We start from the raw sequence: 17,847 nt of genomic DNA, 5'->3' as shown, positions 1-17,847 counted from the left end.
GTTATCTCGGAACAACAAGAAATTTTTTTACTTATTTTTTTAGATAAAATTCAATTAGAATTTAAAAATGACTCCAAGGTGCGCATTTCTGTAATCCAAAGTATATATCTGCCAAGTTTGGTAACTATATATAAAATGGTCTACAAATATACTACACAATCGCACATTCATCGTATAAGGTACAAAAAAAGTACCTCCACTGGTTTTCAAAGCACTTTTTTTTTATTTAATGTAATTATATTTATTATTACACTTTCCCTCAAGCAATAGTTATGTCTAGAGGTAAATAATTATTGAATTCAAGAACACAGACAACCGACAGCACATTTGTATAAAAAGCAACATCACTTATCTCAATTTACCAAATCTTATAAGAAACGGGAAAGAAATGTACATTTTCATAACCAATTAAAAATATTTCTGATTTTTTTTCACTTCTAGTATGAATATAAGATTTCATATTAGAAGAGAAAAAATAAGAATTAGTCATTATTGGTTGTAAATAATTAATATTTTTTTCTTTCTGAAAATTAAATAAATTATAGTTAAGTGACGAAATACTCATCAAACTTTTCTTTTTTTGTTATCTGATTCACTGTCTGATCAGATAAATTTTTTTAAATCTTTATTTTCTTAGAAGCAATTTTTTTTAAAAAGAAATTAATTATAATTTTTAATTTTTATAGCAAATTTTAAATTGTATGTTAGATGTAGAAGTAACATATATATTCCTTCATTTATATATCTTTCCGAAGACTTTCAAAATATAGATTTAAAAAAAAAAATATGTATGGAATTTCAAATTTTCTCCTAACAACATATTATAAACATTTTTTACTTGTATACAAAGAATATATATTTGTATGGTGACATTTGATTTACACATTTCATAGATTGTAATATCATTTTTGAATTATAAGAATAATTTTCTCTCTCTTTCATTTAGTTTTTGCTTATTCCCTTAAAAAACAGAATTTTTGAGTCGGCATTTATTTAAAAACTGTATTCTAGAAATATTCGTTGTGGCTTCTGTATTGCTGTCAGAAATAGTTCTAACTCAGAAAATTTGTCTAATTATATTCGAATCGCTTGAAATGTCAACCACTGGTTTTTCCAAACGATGTGGAAATGACGCTTTTCAAAAAACATTCGATTCTCATTTTATTTTGACGATTCTGATGCCGATTTGCGCGAACAAATGTAGAAAAAGAAAGAAAGAAAGAATAGGAATCTCTTTAATGACAAACGATAGGCGCTGAACCGAAACCTAGCAATCTGGTAACAAATGCCTCAAGAAGAACAAATTGAATTGGTAATATGACACGCTTCGTGTTCGAATTTGTGTTTAAATCGAACAAATCACCGATGCAATGAGCCGTTTTATGAAAGACCTACACATTGAAACATTCATTTCCGCAAAAAAGTAAAATGTCAAAGAATAAATTTTTTCCATAAATCTATTCTTTAAGGACACGCACTTAAATGTTTCATACATGAAAAAGTAGTTTCACCTTTAAAAGTTTTATTAAATCTGATTTTAATATAAATAAAAGTGGTATGTACATATAAATATAGGCATATAAATTTCACATCTCTTTCTAAACAAATAAGCTGAATTCAACCAAATTTTGCACTGAATGAAATAAAGCACGAGAAAAAATACTGCTAACTTTTCAAAGTACAAATATTCAGTTAATTAGAAATTAGTATAATTTTCGAACATTTTGAAGTACTCTAAATTCAATTTTTTTAAATTCTCTTTTATTCTAATATATGTTTTGACAATATTTATGTTGGTCTTAAAGTAGTGATTTAGCCATGCTTGAAAACTAAGTTTAAATCAATCGTTCAAGCGCAGACGACTTATCTTTCATTTCAGCACTTGTGAAAAAAATTTGCAGCATTAACATAGCAAATGTTAATAATTCTGGATAAAATCGTCTGCGCAAATGATATTCTAATTTTAATAAAAAAACATTTCTGACGATAAAAGTATTCTGTATATTATAACATTTTAAATAAAAGTAGTTCTTACTTTAAAAGTATTATATATTAGAGGACTTTACACCTGAAAAACACCAAGTATATCAACTAATACTAAATAAAAGTATCTTTGGATATGAAAGATTGTTATAACCAGTTATCATTAATATTAAAACTAAAATTAAAATGGCGCCACACTTTTTATTTTTATTTTTTTGTTATGCTCTCGTGACAAATTGTTTTCAAAAAAATTTAGTTTTAAACTTTAATCAAACTATTAGTTTAAGTGATCATCGAAAATGTTTTATATTTAGAAACAATGATGTAATTAGAGATTTTTTTTCCGCAATTAATTCGGAGTAATTCATAAATTTTCACTAAAAACATATTTTAAATTCTCACTTACGGCTTCTTCATCTTCTCTTTATATTGCAGGACAAAAAAACCTAACAACATTCACTTCTTAAAATATTTCTTAGATTTTTTTATACTGTATAAAATAATATTTCGTGATATCTTTTCATTTTGTAATTATAAAAAAATTATTAATAAGTAATAAAAATCACATCTATTACTGCAATTTTTACCACCATAAATAAATATTGATGAAATTTTATATTAAAACCTTCTTATTTGAACTGAGTTTAGAACACTAAATCTTTTAGAAAATTCTCTTCTAAAAATGCAAGAAAGAGATTCAAGCTAAATTATGTTTATATTTCCATTATAAATGAGTATGCAGCATAACACCATATAAAATAGACTCAGCAGGAAAAAGATTTATGAAAACATAAGGAAGTGATCAAATAAGCCAGAAATAATCTTTCAAGTAGCATATAAACAAAGCATTTTAAATGAAAAACACTTAAAAACATTCGATGATTCTGAAGCCGAATTAAGTTTTACAACTCCTGAAGAAGACCCCATCACCTGAAGAAAAAAATGGGGTCATCAAATAGAAGTGTCCATTTCAAGGTCAAAAGAAAAAAAATAGGAAGACCACCTTTCCACTGAACGTGTTAGCACGCATTTTGATAAGTAGGTGCCCCATGCCACCACTCACACAGTTTCCGCGGAACTGGTTTACAGTTCGAATGTCATAATTCTTTGAACAAAATAATTCGTGGATAAGAGTTAAAGAAGTGAGCATATTCCACTTGGTTTCGGAAGCATAACTTCAATCAACTATGGCATAAAGAATTATTCATTAATACTAATTAGAACTATGGAACCATCGTTGGCAAGTTAAAATAAAAATAAAATTTATTCTTTACAAAATTTATTTCTTATATTGAATTTAACATTCTTTGTTAATTAGCTCTTTCGAAATTATGGATGTAGGAATGTAATTAATTGAATATCGAATACAGTACACTCCCGATTATCCTCGGAATTGGGTGGCGCGGCCGCCGCGGATAACAAAAATCTCGGATAATCCGAAAAAAGCTAAAATCGGGTATAGCAAAAGAGAAAACAGTCATTCCAACTTTGAAAAAATTCCAACTTTGCAAATTTACGTTTTATGTATAATAAAACGTAAAATAAACAGCAGGAAATGTTTAACTAACGCTTAATATTTTAGTATATCGCTCAAAACTAACCTAAAATGCATTTTGTTAATGGAAACAGAAAAGTGCTTTGTACTTACGAGAGGCGCCAAGGATACACAGAAAAATTAATACATATGTACTGTTTTAATACTGTAATGTATTATGTAATTACAAAAGCATAACTGTAAAACTACACCTTTTTGAAGAAATCAGTCATTTGTGTTTGCTTCTTGTTTTGGAAGCATTTTCTCTTTGCTTGGAAGCAAAATAAAAACTTAGTGCGGCAGGCGCGGATAATCGGGAGTCTATTGTATTTCTAAAGTTTTACTGAATACATTGCTAATATTTCATTAGATCTGTTATGTTTCCGTGTGTTACAAGCAAAGGCTCAAAATGTTTGATAATCAGCAATCTATTATGTAGCTTTGGCACGGTATTTAACTTTGCAAATCGAATTCATTGAGGTGTTGAATATTCATTGAAAAATAAGCAAAAATTTACTACAGAACAAGAAAATTAACAAAAATTGTTGTAAATACGCTCACCAATTAGGATAATTTTCTATTGCAAATTATCTTAACTGTTCAACGTGCTGTAATTCATTTAAGTGACGCCACAGTTGCGCCATAAACGCAATGACGCAGTGGCGTAGAGACTAAAGAAAAAAAAAGACATTGAGACAGCAGCTGCTGTGGAAACAAAAGTTTAATATTATTGAGCCGGTTTTAAAAGGTTAAATATCATGAGGGAGTGAAAAATTATACAGGGTGTTTATAAAGTCCCGGACCCATTTTGATGTTTAATAACTCATAAAATAATAAAGATATAAACACACTTATGACATTTATTGATGAAATAACTCATATATTTTCCTTTTCAGGTTTGAATATTTTTACTTTTGTAAATATCGTCTGCGCGTGTGGTTAATTTCAGATAATTTCATTTTCCAGTCTAAATATCTGTACTTTTCTAAATATTGTCTGCTTATTAATTGCATTTTTCTCTCTTTTGTTTTTGTCAACTATTGCTATGTTATGTTTACTTTTGATGTGTTTGTTCTATGTAGTACTTTTGTATGTGATGTTTTATTCGAGCGGATATTAAGGAGAATGCATACACCACAAGAGAAAGCACAGATTTTATGGTGGTTCATAGAAATGAAATCGATAGTGCAAGCACAGAGAAATTTCAGAAGAATTTACCAAAAAGATCATCCATCCAAAAACAGCACCTTGCGGTGGAAAAAGAATTTTCTAGAAATTGGAAGTATCGAAGATAAGAAACGTTCCAGACGTCCTTGCACAAGTGATTTTGATGTTGAGCGTGTCAGAGAGACATTTTTACTCAATCCTAGAATATCTGTGAGATCAGCGGCAACAGAATTGGATATGCCAATTTCGACGGTGTACAAGGTTATTAAGAAAAAATTAAGACTGCATGCATACAAAGTTCAAATTGTTTAAGTTTTGGAACCGAACGATAGACCTAGGAGGATGGCCTTTGCAACAGATATGCTAAGGAGGATAGAAGATGCTGCTGATTTTCTGAAGAGCATAATGTTCTCCGATGAAGCATCCTTTCATGTTTCTGGCATTGTTAATCGCCATAATGTGCGCAAATGGCTCTGTGGATGCCTACATGCTTGTCGCTACCTGGCGTGAAATTGACTATCGACTTGATATTCTCCGTGCGACGAAGGGGGCACACGTGGAAGTTCATTGACAAGGGTCATGAAACTTTTTGAGTCTATTTAACCATTTATGTTATTAATTTAAATCTATCTTTATTATTTTATGAGTTATTAAACATCAAAAGGGGTCCGGGACTTTATAAACACCCTGTATTATGCTCCGGGCGCCATTTATCTTTGCTAAGCCATTGAAATTACGTATATCATTGCCTTTCATTACGCATTATTTTATCGTTGTATCATCAGGTCCATTTTCACCAATAAAATGCTCAGTTTATTCCGAAATTAAATTAGCGATTTTATTCCCTGTTTTAACAATGTGTTTAAACATTAATAGATTCGATTCTAACTATATTCTGATGTTACACGACTCACGCAGATGCATTTTGAGATGGGACTCATAATTTTGAATCGTAGCTGGATAACTCGAAACTCTTCAAACTTCACGCCACACCAACATGGAACTTATGGATTTTGGAAGACGAAAGCATGCAATAAACATATCTTTTCACGAAATTTTAATTTGATTTAAAGGAATTCTTAAAAATAGCTATATGAAAGAATGCTAGTAATTTTATCTTTAAAATTTAAAAGTATTACAGATAGTTCCATTTAATGGAATCATCGATAATGAAATTTCACGTTTAACTATCATTTTAATTTAAAACCGCTTCAAAATTCATTTTAAATAGAAAATTGGCAACAGAAAATTCTAGTTGAAAAAATTAACCAAAATAAAATAGGGATTCTAAGGCATAAAGATTCTTTTAACTGGGAAACATTTTTGAGTTTAAAAGGCTATACATTTAAATTCAAACGAAAATATAGCAAAAATGGAATAAATGAAATTATATATATATAAGTTTAAACAGCAAACAGTCAAAAGCTTTCAACGATCCTTTAAAATCTTTTTGTAATGAAATCATTTTAGATTTAAAAATCAATGCAATGCAATGCAGCGTTTGCAAAGTGGACATTTTAATCTCCAGTCTTGATATCAATTATATAACATGACGATTTCTCCCACGGAATTCCACGAAACATATGTTACTCTCCTTTAAAAAAATGCCATTAAAGAATCAGAACATCTAGCTTTTAACTATCTAATTTACATCAGACGATCTAAATACAGAGAACAGAACAATTTATTTAATTACGAATGAAAATTCAGAAATTTTCTTTGATCTATTCAAAATATTTTGGTGCTAAAACTGATTATTTTGGATTTATGATTTCTACAATACGGCTTTAATTTTTTTTAAATGCCATTTATCATTTTGAACTTGATTTTAAATTCTTATATCACAACAGCTTCACCAGAAAAATTCCTTAGAAACGTATTTTATATTGAAAAAATAAAACACTAAAATCTCGAAATCTTTTTTTACTTCAAGATATCTGTGTAAAGAGTAAATAACATTTTATTCAGTACAATGAACCTTCCAAAATATTCTTTGGTGCTTTCAAAGAGCTTTTGTACCAAAATTGATATTTTTAGATTTAATAACCTCTGTTCTATGTAAAGTGTGCATTTCTCTGACAAATATTCTCTTCTATTTTCCGTACCATAAGGATTTATCTGCAAATCCAATATAAATTGGCTGGATTTCTTTATCATAAGGATAACTTTTGACATATTTCACTGAAACAGGCACCACATCTAAAAATATAGCGATTCTAGAGATTCAGTATCTCTACTTTTTAACTGTCTGCTTTTGCCTCAAGTGATCAGAATATAGAGCAGAGAACCAAATTATTCAGTACAAAATGAAAATGTTTTAGAATAATTTATTTAAAATATAGTTAAAATGGTAAAGTCAATTTTTCGTGACCAAGTTTCTTTATCTAAGTTCACATTATTTCTCGAGTTAACATTTGGAACGTCAAGATAATTTCCTGCGTGACATCGAAACTAAGCGCGAAACTCTCTTTTCTTGGTTCCATTTTGCTTGAATAAATTGAAATTCGTGCCGTGCTTTTGAACTACTTAATGTAATTGTTTACAAAAACATCAAGGAAAAATTTCAAATTCAAATTTTTTTTTTTTATTTTGAATTATGCAATGAAGACAGATTGATAGTATTTAAATTTTGTTTACCGAATTTTAATGTGCTGATATACTTTAATTTCATTCTAGAAATTTTAAAATTTATCATTTCAAAAAGCACAATATAAAATACAATCGCAATATTTATTTTCAATCAAATTTTGTTTTCTAATAAATTATTCAGTTCACGAATTTGCTCTATTTATGTCAATGATAAATTTCTTCTCTAAGCTTGAATTCCTTAGCAAAGTCATAAGGATTTAGAAAGGACTTCAGACGCGGTCACGTGATAATCAATTTTCGTAACATCATAGCCACATGACAAATGCGACGATGCATTATATTTAATTCATTTAACGCATGTTATTTCCCTTTGTGTTAGAACAGCAGATTTTTTCCCTCATTTAAAGATGCACTAAGGTTTTCAACATTAGCTTGAATCAACCGACCTGCATTATGTGATCAAGAATTGACTCATTTTACTCACAAATCAAACTGCTTGATAAAAATGAATCCAATATTTTTCATATAGATAGATGTATTTTTTTAAACATCTAATATGGTTAATTAGTTAAATATTCAATGTTCAAACCATAAGTATTAAATAGTTATTAATTTTCAAAAAATTAATGAGTACTAAAGCATGTTGATCATTTAAGAAAAGTGTAATATCGTAGAAGCCTCATAAACGAATTGAAAGAAAGAAATACTGTCTCATAATATTTATTTGTTAATTAGAGATATTAAACCAGCGAAACTTTCTCGCATATTCTCTAATAAATTTGTCATGACAGAAAACACCTTGCATGTTACTGGCGTGCAATTGTTACGAAATATTTACCTTTGTTATGAATTTAGCATGTTTACTAAATCTGTCGTGTCAAACTTGACGAATTATTTGGTGATTAAACTCTAGCACATGGTTAATAGAATCCGAAAATCATATTTTTGTTTTAGAAACATTTTTCTCAACCGATTGAAGCAAACATTTGACCCAAAACTGCACTTGTAGTCACAAATTCTCATACGAAATTTGATATAATTAAGTCATTGTGTTTTTGAATTATTGAATTTATTTATATTTGAAAAGATAGACCAACAAGCAGTCAACCCATAATTGGTTCAAAATTTGACAGGTCTGCACTACAAATGTCTACAATATAGATGTTAAATCTGTGTACCGAATCTTATTTATCTAGCTCTCTTCGTTTTGTAGCTATCGTGTTAACTTATATTCGAACAGTCGGACAAACGGACTTGCAGATTTTATTTAAAATTTGATAGAAATCTGTGAATTTTGTATAAAGACCGCTTACCAAATTTCAACCGTCTAGATCAAGTTATTTTTGAGTTATCTTTGTCACAGACAGACGAATATTTTCCAAAAATGTGTTTTTAAACTCAGGGAGATCAAAAACATAGAGATTCGTCGAGTTCTCGATTTCCCATTTTTCGACGATTACTGTAATTTCTCTGTACTGCGTATACGAGAAAGAAAAGTCAGTTATTCACAAACTAAATTTTTCAGCATAAGAGACTATTAAAGTAATGCATTAAATAATTAGAAAGAATTTTAAAATCTAGTATTTTTAAATAAATTTTATTTTTCACACACGTTGTTATGAATGTAATGTATGAAGTAATTGGAAAAAAAAAAAACTAAAAATTTCGTTTATTTTCTAAAACATTTCTCCTCATTATCAACGATTATCTCAGTTAAGTTCGAAATAATTAGGAAAATTTAAAAGTGGATTATTTTCAAACAAATTAAATTTTTCAGCATGAATGATTATTTAAGCCATGAGAAAATAATTAGAAATTATTTTTAAATTAATATTCTATCTTAAACTGTTTAAAGAGGAAACATAAAAAAAATATCAAAAGTACTGGAATAAAAAAATTAATTAAATCTTCCATTAAATTAATTTTTCTAAAATTTAAAAAGACGCTAAAATTAAAAGAGCACTAAAGAATTTAAATAGATTTAATGTATAATTTAGAGGTTAAAAGGATATCTTAATTCATCTGTTTCATATCAAGATACGTGGAGTTCACAATATTTTTATGTTTCTCTCAGTGGCTTTAAAAAGGGAGAGAAAATATTATATTATTTTTCTTCGTGGAGTTCCCTAAATCAAAGATATCTATCCCTCTCTTCCTTGGCCCTGACATTGTTACGCCACTGGGCATAATGCGGTTCAGGGAAACTACTTATAATACAGTGAATCGTAGTTTGATCTACTGACTGCTGGACTCGGGTGAACGAGTGAATGGATAGTCACAAGTGGACCGTCCAGTCATATATTTTCTTCCTTTATTAATTCATCATTGCGAAATTGATATTTTGGATTTGCTTGAAAAAACTATTGACCTTGGTCTCTATTTTCACTATTAAATATGCGGAAGGTCATGATTTTAATTAAGATTAATATAATAATAAAGGATTTCATTGAACGGTTAATTTCTTTCCCAGAAAAAACAAATTAATTGGAACAAATATTACGAACGATCGTTTGTAAATATAAAATATACCGGTTTGTTCCATGAGCTCAAAAGTTTTTCGTATTTCGAATCATTATTATTTTTTTAATGTTCATTCAAGAATTCTCTTAATCTTTCTTACCTATCTTTGAACTTTCAGTTTATGATTGTAAATATTTTCAATAGAGCGAATCAACTCATTGATTTATCTGACCAAATAGAAGCAAAATATCTCATTGTTTAGTCATACCTTGTTATTAAGTATTAAAGCAAAAATTTAATCCGATTTTATGTTTTAGCAGAAAGCATTATTTTTAACAAGAATTTCAGTTAGTATTATATTATTATTATTCATTTATTTTCAAGAAAAAAATGTTCTGTGTCAAAATTTTCTCTGCTTCAAACTTTGATATTCCTTTATTCCAACTTCATTTGGATCATAATTTAAGAGATCTTGAAGTAAACTGAAAATTGCATGTACAGTGGAATAAGACTATAAAATCGGGAATTATAATTCCGCGACTATTGTTACATATTAGTGCCTTCTCGCATGCGAAGAATGCAAACAGAAAGCATTGTAATCGTCAAAAAATTCGGATTCAAATTTTTGATGAATCTCCACGTTTCAGATTTCCTTGAATTTGAAAAATAAATTTTGGCATTATGTCTATTTGTCTGTGAGCACGAGAATTCAGCACGATTGGTCTAATCTAGTAAAATTTTATATGTGGTCTCTACTCTAAATTTCTATCAAATTTTGAACGAAATCCATTCAGAGGAAGTCCGTCTGGTTGCACGAATATCGTAAATACGATAACTACAAAGACAGCTAGATGGTTAAAATTTTGAACGAAATCCATTCAGAGGAAGTCCGTCTGGTTGCACGAATATCGTTAATACGATAACTACAAAGAGAGCTAGATGGATAAAATTTTGAACGAAATCCATTCAGAGGAAGTCCGTCTGGTTGCACGAATATCGTTAGTACGATAACTACAAAGAGAGCTAGATGGATAAAATTTTGAACGAAATCCATTCAGAGGAAGTCCGTCTGGTTGCACGAATATCGTTAATACGATAACTACAAAGAGAGCTAGATGGATAAAATTTTGAACGAAATCCATTCAGAGGAAGTCCGTCTGGTTGCACGAATATCGTTAGTGCGATAACTACAAAGAGAGCTAGATGGATAAAATTTTGAACGAAATCCATTCAGAGGAAGTCCGTCTGGTTGCACGAATATCGTTAGTACGATAACTACAAAGAGAGCTAGATGGATAAAATTTTGAACGAAATCCATTCAGAGGAAGTCCGTCTGGTTGCACGAATATAGTAAATACGATAACTACAAAGAGAGCTAGATGGATAAAATTTAGTATACAGGTTTAACATATGCATTATAGATATGTATCAAATTTCGAATCAAATATGTCAAAGGTAGATAATCTGTTGTTCTATACTTTCAGATGAAAATTAATGCGATAATTCAAAAACGCAGACTTAAATAGATGAAATTTGGCATGCAATTTCGTAACTACAGTTGTAGTTGTGTGCCCAATTTTGGCTGTAATAGATCGAAAAAAAAATGTACCAACTGTTTTCTAGCATATGTGCATTTATCACGCTCAGCAATAAATTGCCAAATATCGCACTTTAATAGACTCTCAAACAATTATTTTCGCTCATGAATTCGATAAAAGATAAATAGATTTATTGCGAAAAAGTTATGGGATGATCGCGCCCCCTGGATACATAATATGACGCGTTTTTTGTTTAGTGCCTTCAGGTAGCAAAAAATATTGAGCCTTGAGTTTTGGAAATATTTTTTTATCATTAACAGATTTTATCTAAATTTTGGTACATTATTTTGTGTACTGCATGTAAGCTTTACCATTTTTTTTTCTTTTAAATAAATCTTTCCACGTATATCCATTCAACCACATATACCCTGAAGATTCCAAGTTCGAGAATATTCTGTGGCAAAAACAGAGAAAGAAAAAAAAAATCTACAATTCTGATTTTAAATCCACATACCAAATTTTATTTGTCAAGCTCATTACGTTTTAGATTTATTATGTTCATATTTAAAGCATGCATATGATATTCCAAAAACACATATTTCGCATTAGAGAGATTTGAGCGTGAAAATTTATTAAAATGTCGAGTTATTGCGATTCTACTTATTTAAAGGAAGCCACCACTACAGAAGATTTATAAATTAGTATGTTCTATTAGTGTAGCACGTAATAACAAGAAAAATTAATGAAGATATTTTATTAAAAAAATTAAAAACTGATATTTTTAAAGGTTTAAAAGAATAAAAGGTTGAATTCGAAAGTTTTATTTTAAAAAAATTGCACAGATATCTTGTGTTCTAAAAAATAAAATGCCACTTTTGTGAATATAAAAATGCTTATAAAATTGGTAAATGCATATAATTATCACAAACCGCCCCTTCATATCGATTAATAAATTTTTAAGTCCTCGGGAATGCCAAAATATATGAACAATTTAATGAAAGAGTGATTTGATAAAATAGAAGAGAAGTTGATCGCTACACAATTTAAAACCCAAAAATGACAAGATATAAATTTTCTAATAAAAGTAAATTTTTTACTGAATTGAATCATAATTACTTAATTTTAACTAAAATAAAACCAGTTGACTTTTTGAGAAAAAAAGAATTTCAATAAAATCACGGAAATGCTTCCCAGGCGATGCTAATACTCAATTCTGTAGTTGATATCGGGCTGTGGTGGTTCGAGCATTCGCATTTCAATGCATATCTATCGAAGCAAATACGGATTCGGTATGAAAACACCTAAAAACAATTTAACTTAATATTAGCATTAATATTCATCGTTTACACCCTCTGATTGCTGTGAGAGGAAAATTTCTTTGATTTGGAGAATAACATGGAATTAAGATATCAAAATGCATTTTAAAATAGAATCAACTTGTGGAAATAAACTTGCTGATAGATCGCCATCAAAGATAAGATTGTTTAGCATAAAATTGACTGGCTTAATTCTTCAATACATAATATTGCCACATTTAAATACTCTGTTATCTTTTTCTAGTAGAAACGTTACATACATTCTGTCGAATGCAAAATGTTTATGCATACATTCGGCAGAATGTATGCATAACTTAATACAAACATTCAACAGAAATACTTATTTAGATTTTCATAGCTCCTGTCTTATGCAACTTAAAAATGCCGACTGAAATGTTCCATACAATTTAGCAGGACATGCTATTCAAGTGTTGCATATATTGAATAAATATAGCTTCCGATTTAATAAAGAATTTTTTTTCAAATCTCGTTTAGTTTGAGACTTAATTGGTATCTACAAAGTAACTTATGAAGTCGCATATGCAGTGAGACTCCTTAACTACGTTCTTTACTAATTTACAGTAATAAGGATTCATTATTATTCATTACAATAATTTAAAATAATCTTCGTAACATCGCAGATGTTCGATAATTAATAGAACTTTTAATATAATAGAATCTAAGTTCTCTATTCCCCCATAAATAATTAAAATATTATTTCTCTATTAATAACTATATCATATTAATTAATTTAATAATTAGATCTTTATACGCTCGTCTAAACTCGTTTTAATTAATTTTAATCCTTCCCTAAATTTACAAATTATAATTGCTATTCCAAATTCTGAAGTATAGGTGCTTGAAACTCCGAACTCGGAAGCATCAAGACGTTGCCATTTCGTATACGGTTAGTCATGAAAGATGAATGCAATAAATGTGTTGCAATTATCATAGCGCATTGTTCTATTATTTAAAATTTGACATTTTAAATTTTATTTTGTATTTTTTTTAATTATATGCATTATAATATGTTAAAAAAAGTATGAAAACTCATTAAAAATCAGATTTATCTTCATTTCATATAATGCTAAGAAATTTGATCTAACTTTCGATAATACATCATTCTCTATAATGAATCATTTTAGAAAAACTTACTAAATGGTCTAACTAAATTACTTAAAAACTTACTAAAATGGTCTCAATGTAGTTATTAAACTATAAAACTCATTAATCATTTATTCAATTTGGCCTTTATATTTAAAAATGACATCAAAAATTTATTTAAAATAAGTAAAATATTTTAAGCACAAAATGCTCTTAGTAGTTCAATGGAGTCAAAATAGAACAGTATTGTTTAGTAAATGCCAAAATATAATTTTCTTTTCATATGATTAGATAATATAAAAGGTTTTAAATTATATGATTAACTATTCCTCTCTGCATTCTGAGTACAAAAATAACCTGAAAATTAAATTAAGAATGAAAATTATTTCTGACCTACAAGATTCCTGTGAGTAGAAAAAGATAATAGAGAAATGAAGCAATAATTATTTAAATGTTCCAAACAAATTTTATTCAAGTGTTCAATTATTAATGCTTTAACGAAAATTTCGTTAAATATTTTATTTCAGAAAATTTTAATCAAATAATTTAAATTAAAAAAAAGATTTCTGAATCAGTTTTGCTTACTAGTATTAACAGAACAGAAAGGAGAAAATCTGCTGTGTGCTCATCATCATAAAACTCATATGGCAACCTTATATGAGATTGAGACCTATTATTCATGAATTTCGGGTTTAGATCTTTAAAAGTGCACTGATATGTATTTTTAAAAAAAATTTTATTATTATTTCCATGCCACAAGAAAACACTATTTTTCTTGGAAATGAAAAGAAATAACCTTTTTATATTTAATGTTACTACAAACTCTATCAAATAAATATTGTCTTATTTGCACATAATTAACGTATTTTTAAACTCCTAAACTAAAATTAAATTATTAACATACATCATAATTCGATACAAAAAATATTTAGGTTTCTATAAACATTTAAAATGTTTTATGAAATTTACGTCTAAACACCAACACATTTTCAAACCAGAAAGTTCAGAAACAGAAAACGAAGGAAATTAATTAACAAGGGATTAAAATATTTCATAGCGCTTGATTAAAAACATAGTAAAGGCAAGTAAATCACTACACAAAACAAAAGTACTTAAATAACCTTGAAAAATATCCTACCTGAGGACTCCAGCTATTTTTTTTTCCTCCAAAAAACACACCTTTTTCTCCTTTTTCCTTCGTATAATCCTCAATGTTCACTTCTGAAGGAATCCATGAGCGAAAAATCTGCACATCCGTCTCTCTCGCCAACCGATTCGGATCCCATTCGGTTGGAGAACCGGCCAGCTAGGCACCTTGAACATCTTTTTTTTCTTTCCATCCGCAGGTAAAAAGTAGGTTAGAAGACCGGAATCTAAGAGGACTGGAAGCGGTGGACTACAAATCGCAGATGCGTTGATATTCGCCAAAGAGTGTTAACCTGTGGGAGATAGCCGGTTTGTTTATAAACACCGAATAAAAGCAGTTTCGAGAAAACACGCCTTTTCCAGTTTCGATGGAGAAGTTAGGGAGGTTTTTGGACATTAATCATCTAGATTAATGAATGCTTCTTTGCATAATCTCCGAATTAATTTTTGTTCAATAAACTTTTTTCTCTCTTCTTTGCTTTTATCTATAAGATTGAAATTAATATAATTTGTTCATATACTTTTAATGACTGTTTTTATTTTCTGATATACTGAAATTCCCTTCTCAAAAACATTTTTTTGAAATCTCATATCTAATATACAAAAATGAATTTTTGTTTGTTCGTATTTCATGCGCTGCCGTACCGTCCATCCGATTGCAATAAAACTTTATCTATTGCTTGCACTTGCGCGAAGTTATAGTCGTAGTGCAATTATTATATCTAAAGTAAAAAAAATAGAATAAATATTATTTGTATTTCTCCTTTATATATCATTCAATTTCAATGAATGTATTCATTGCCGTCAAAAAAATATGCGTCTTTCTATCATTCCTCATTAAACAAGACAGCTATTTGAAATTTCAAACGATTTTTCCAAAATTATTTCCTCTGCGGCAGCAACGTGCCGGGTACCAACTAAGTATGTATAAATTAGTTCTGAAATTTGAGAATGTGTGCTGTGTATTCTGTGAACACAAATAAAAAATCGAGAAAAATCAGACGTATACAATTTCCTATCTCATACCTTTAAACAAGCAATTCTTGTATATATATACAGGGTGTTTCAGTGAACCGTTTCAGAACTTCTAAGAGGGGTAGGGTACATCCTGACGAACCAAAATCATATACCCATGGGCAGTCAGAAATGCTTTCCTGACGCGGTAGATGGCGTTGTGCGAAAAGTCCGAGCTTTCGTGCAGGGAATCTTCATTTCGCATAAGAACGCCAAGTTAGTAGGATGGATGATTACACGATCACAGAGTTAGCCGATATGCATTTGGCGTACGGGGCTGCAAATTGTGGTGGGCCAGCCGAACAGCGTTTGTACGCGGAACGATATCCGACGAGGCGTATTCCCAGTCATAATTTCTTTGCAAGACTGCACCAGAGGTTAGTTGAGACAGGTTCATTAGAAAGAGCTCGCAGGGACAGGGTAAGAACAACATGGACAGGGTAAGAACAACATGGACTGCAGACGCCGAACAGAATGTGCTGCAGAATGTACAGGGGAATCCAAGAACGAGTACACGAAGTGTAGCAAATTCAGTCGGGGTTTCCCATTGCAGCGTCTGGAGGATTCTCCGAGCAAAAGACATGCATCCGTTTCACGTGCAGCGTGTCCAGACACAGAAACCGGAGGATTATGTACCTCGTATTGCTTTCGCACAGTGGTACCTGGGAAAATGTGCTACAAATCCCCTTAAGTGTTGTTTTCCGATGAGGCATCCTTCACAAGGGAAGGAATTTTCAACACGCATAACGACCATATCTGGGCGGTCGAGAACCCGCATGCAATACGACGTCGTGCAGCACAGAATCGATTTTCGGTCAATGTATGGGCCGGTATTGTGGGAGATCACCTCATCGGACCTTATCTGTTACTTGTCGTCTAACCGGACCTACGTACTTGCTCTTTCTGCAGCAAGAATTGCCACAACTTTTGAGAGATGAACAGATTTCTGCATCGACGCAACAGACAATGTGGTTCCAACACGATGGAGCCTCTGCCCATTATAGCGGAGATGTTCGTAACTACCTGGATGTCACATTTGGTCAACGGTGGATCGGACGTGGGGGTCCCGTGCGTTGGTCTGCTCGGTCACCCGACTTATCATGTCTTGATTTTTATTTCTGGGGTCATATAAAATCGCTAGTTTATGACACCCCTGTTGACACTGCTGAGGAGCTCGTTGCAAGAATCGCAGTAGCTGCCGGAGAGAATTCGAGATATGCCTGGAGTATTCCAGAATGTTCGGATGTCCATGCGTCGGAGATGTGAGGCGTGCATTGTAGCCGGTGGAAGAAACTCCGAACACTTACTTTAATCCAGGCACCTTTTGCTTCTTTTCATGTATTATTTAAACGATTTCTCATTTACGGTCTTTTTTCTTTATGGTGCTTCTGTGTACAACACCGCTTCAGGAAAGCATTTCCGACCCCACATTGCTCTATGGTTTCGAGTTGTCAGGATGTACCCTATCCCTCTTAGAAGTTCTGAAACGGTTCACTGAAACACACTGTATATATATATATATATATATATATATATATATATATATATATATATATATATACAACGAGTTATGTATAAATTAGTTAAATTTTATGCTTAGGTAATGTTTTGCTTTTCAAATTTATCTATACAGGTATCTTCCCTGAAAAAACTCGATTTTACACACACAAAAAAAAACTTTTCTTTATAACTAACTATTAGGGCCTTTTCCTATCTGTTCTTATGCTAACAACATCATATAGCACCATCTCGTTAATTTTGTGGTACTTGCATTGTTGCCATAGAATGATAACCTACTGGTACCTCAAAATTTTGTGAGATGACGCTGATGGATGTTAGAGGAGGTAAGATTGAAAAATATTTATATGTAATCAGTAAGTGATTCGTATCTAAATATTTTCTCAAAAAAAAAAAAAAAAAATCTGCCGAGTGAAGCTTGGTCTCCCAGATATTGCTATCTTTACACTATTAACTTATTTACACTTATTCACACCTA

General features: G+C 30.4%; 1 protein-coding gene across 2 annotated transcripts in view; it reads right to left on the bottom strand.

Annotated features, from left to right (window-relative positions):
• The window catches only part of LOC129955213 (protein O-linked-mannose beta-1,2-N-acetylglucosaminyltransferase 1-like), a 206,102-nt gene extending 191,132 nt beyond the window's left edge, over positions 1-14,970 (bottom strand). The window contains exon 1 of one of the 2 annotated variants that reach the window (XM_056068205.1): positions 14,830-14,970. The gene's annotated coding sequence lies outside the window, so the exon portion shown is untranslated. The remainder of the gene's footprint in view (positions 1-14,829) is intronic. The other variant, XM_056068207.1, reaches the window with a different exon arrangement.
• Positions 14,971-17,847: the final 2,877 nt, after the last annotated feature.

This window comes from Argiope bruennichi, chromosome 2, assembly GCF_947563725.1.
Source record: "Argiope bruennichi chromosome 2, qqArgBrue1.1, whole genome shotgun sequence".
Classification (NCBI taxonomy): Eukaryota; Metazoa; Arthropoda; class Arachnida; order Araneae; family Araneidae; genus Argiope; species Argiope bruennichi.
The sequence above is the reverse complement of the archived record's forward strand: the minus strand, read 5'-3'. Positions and strand labels throughout refer to the sequence as shown.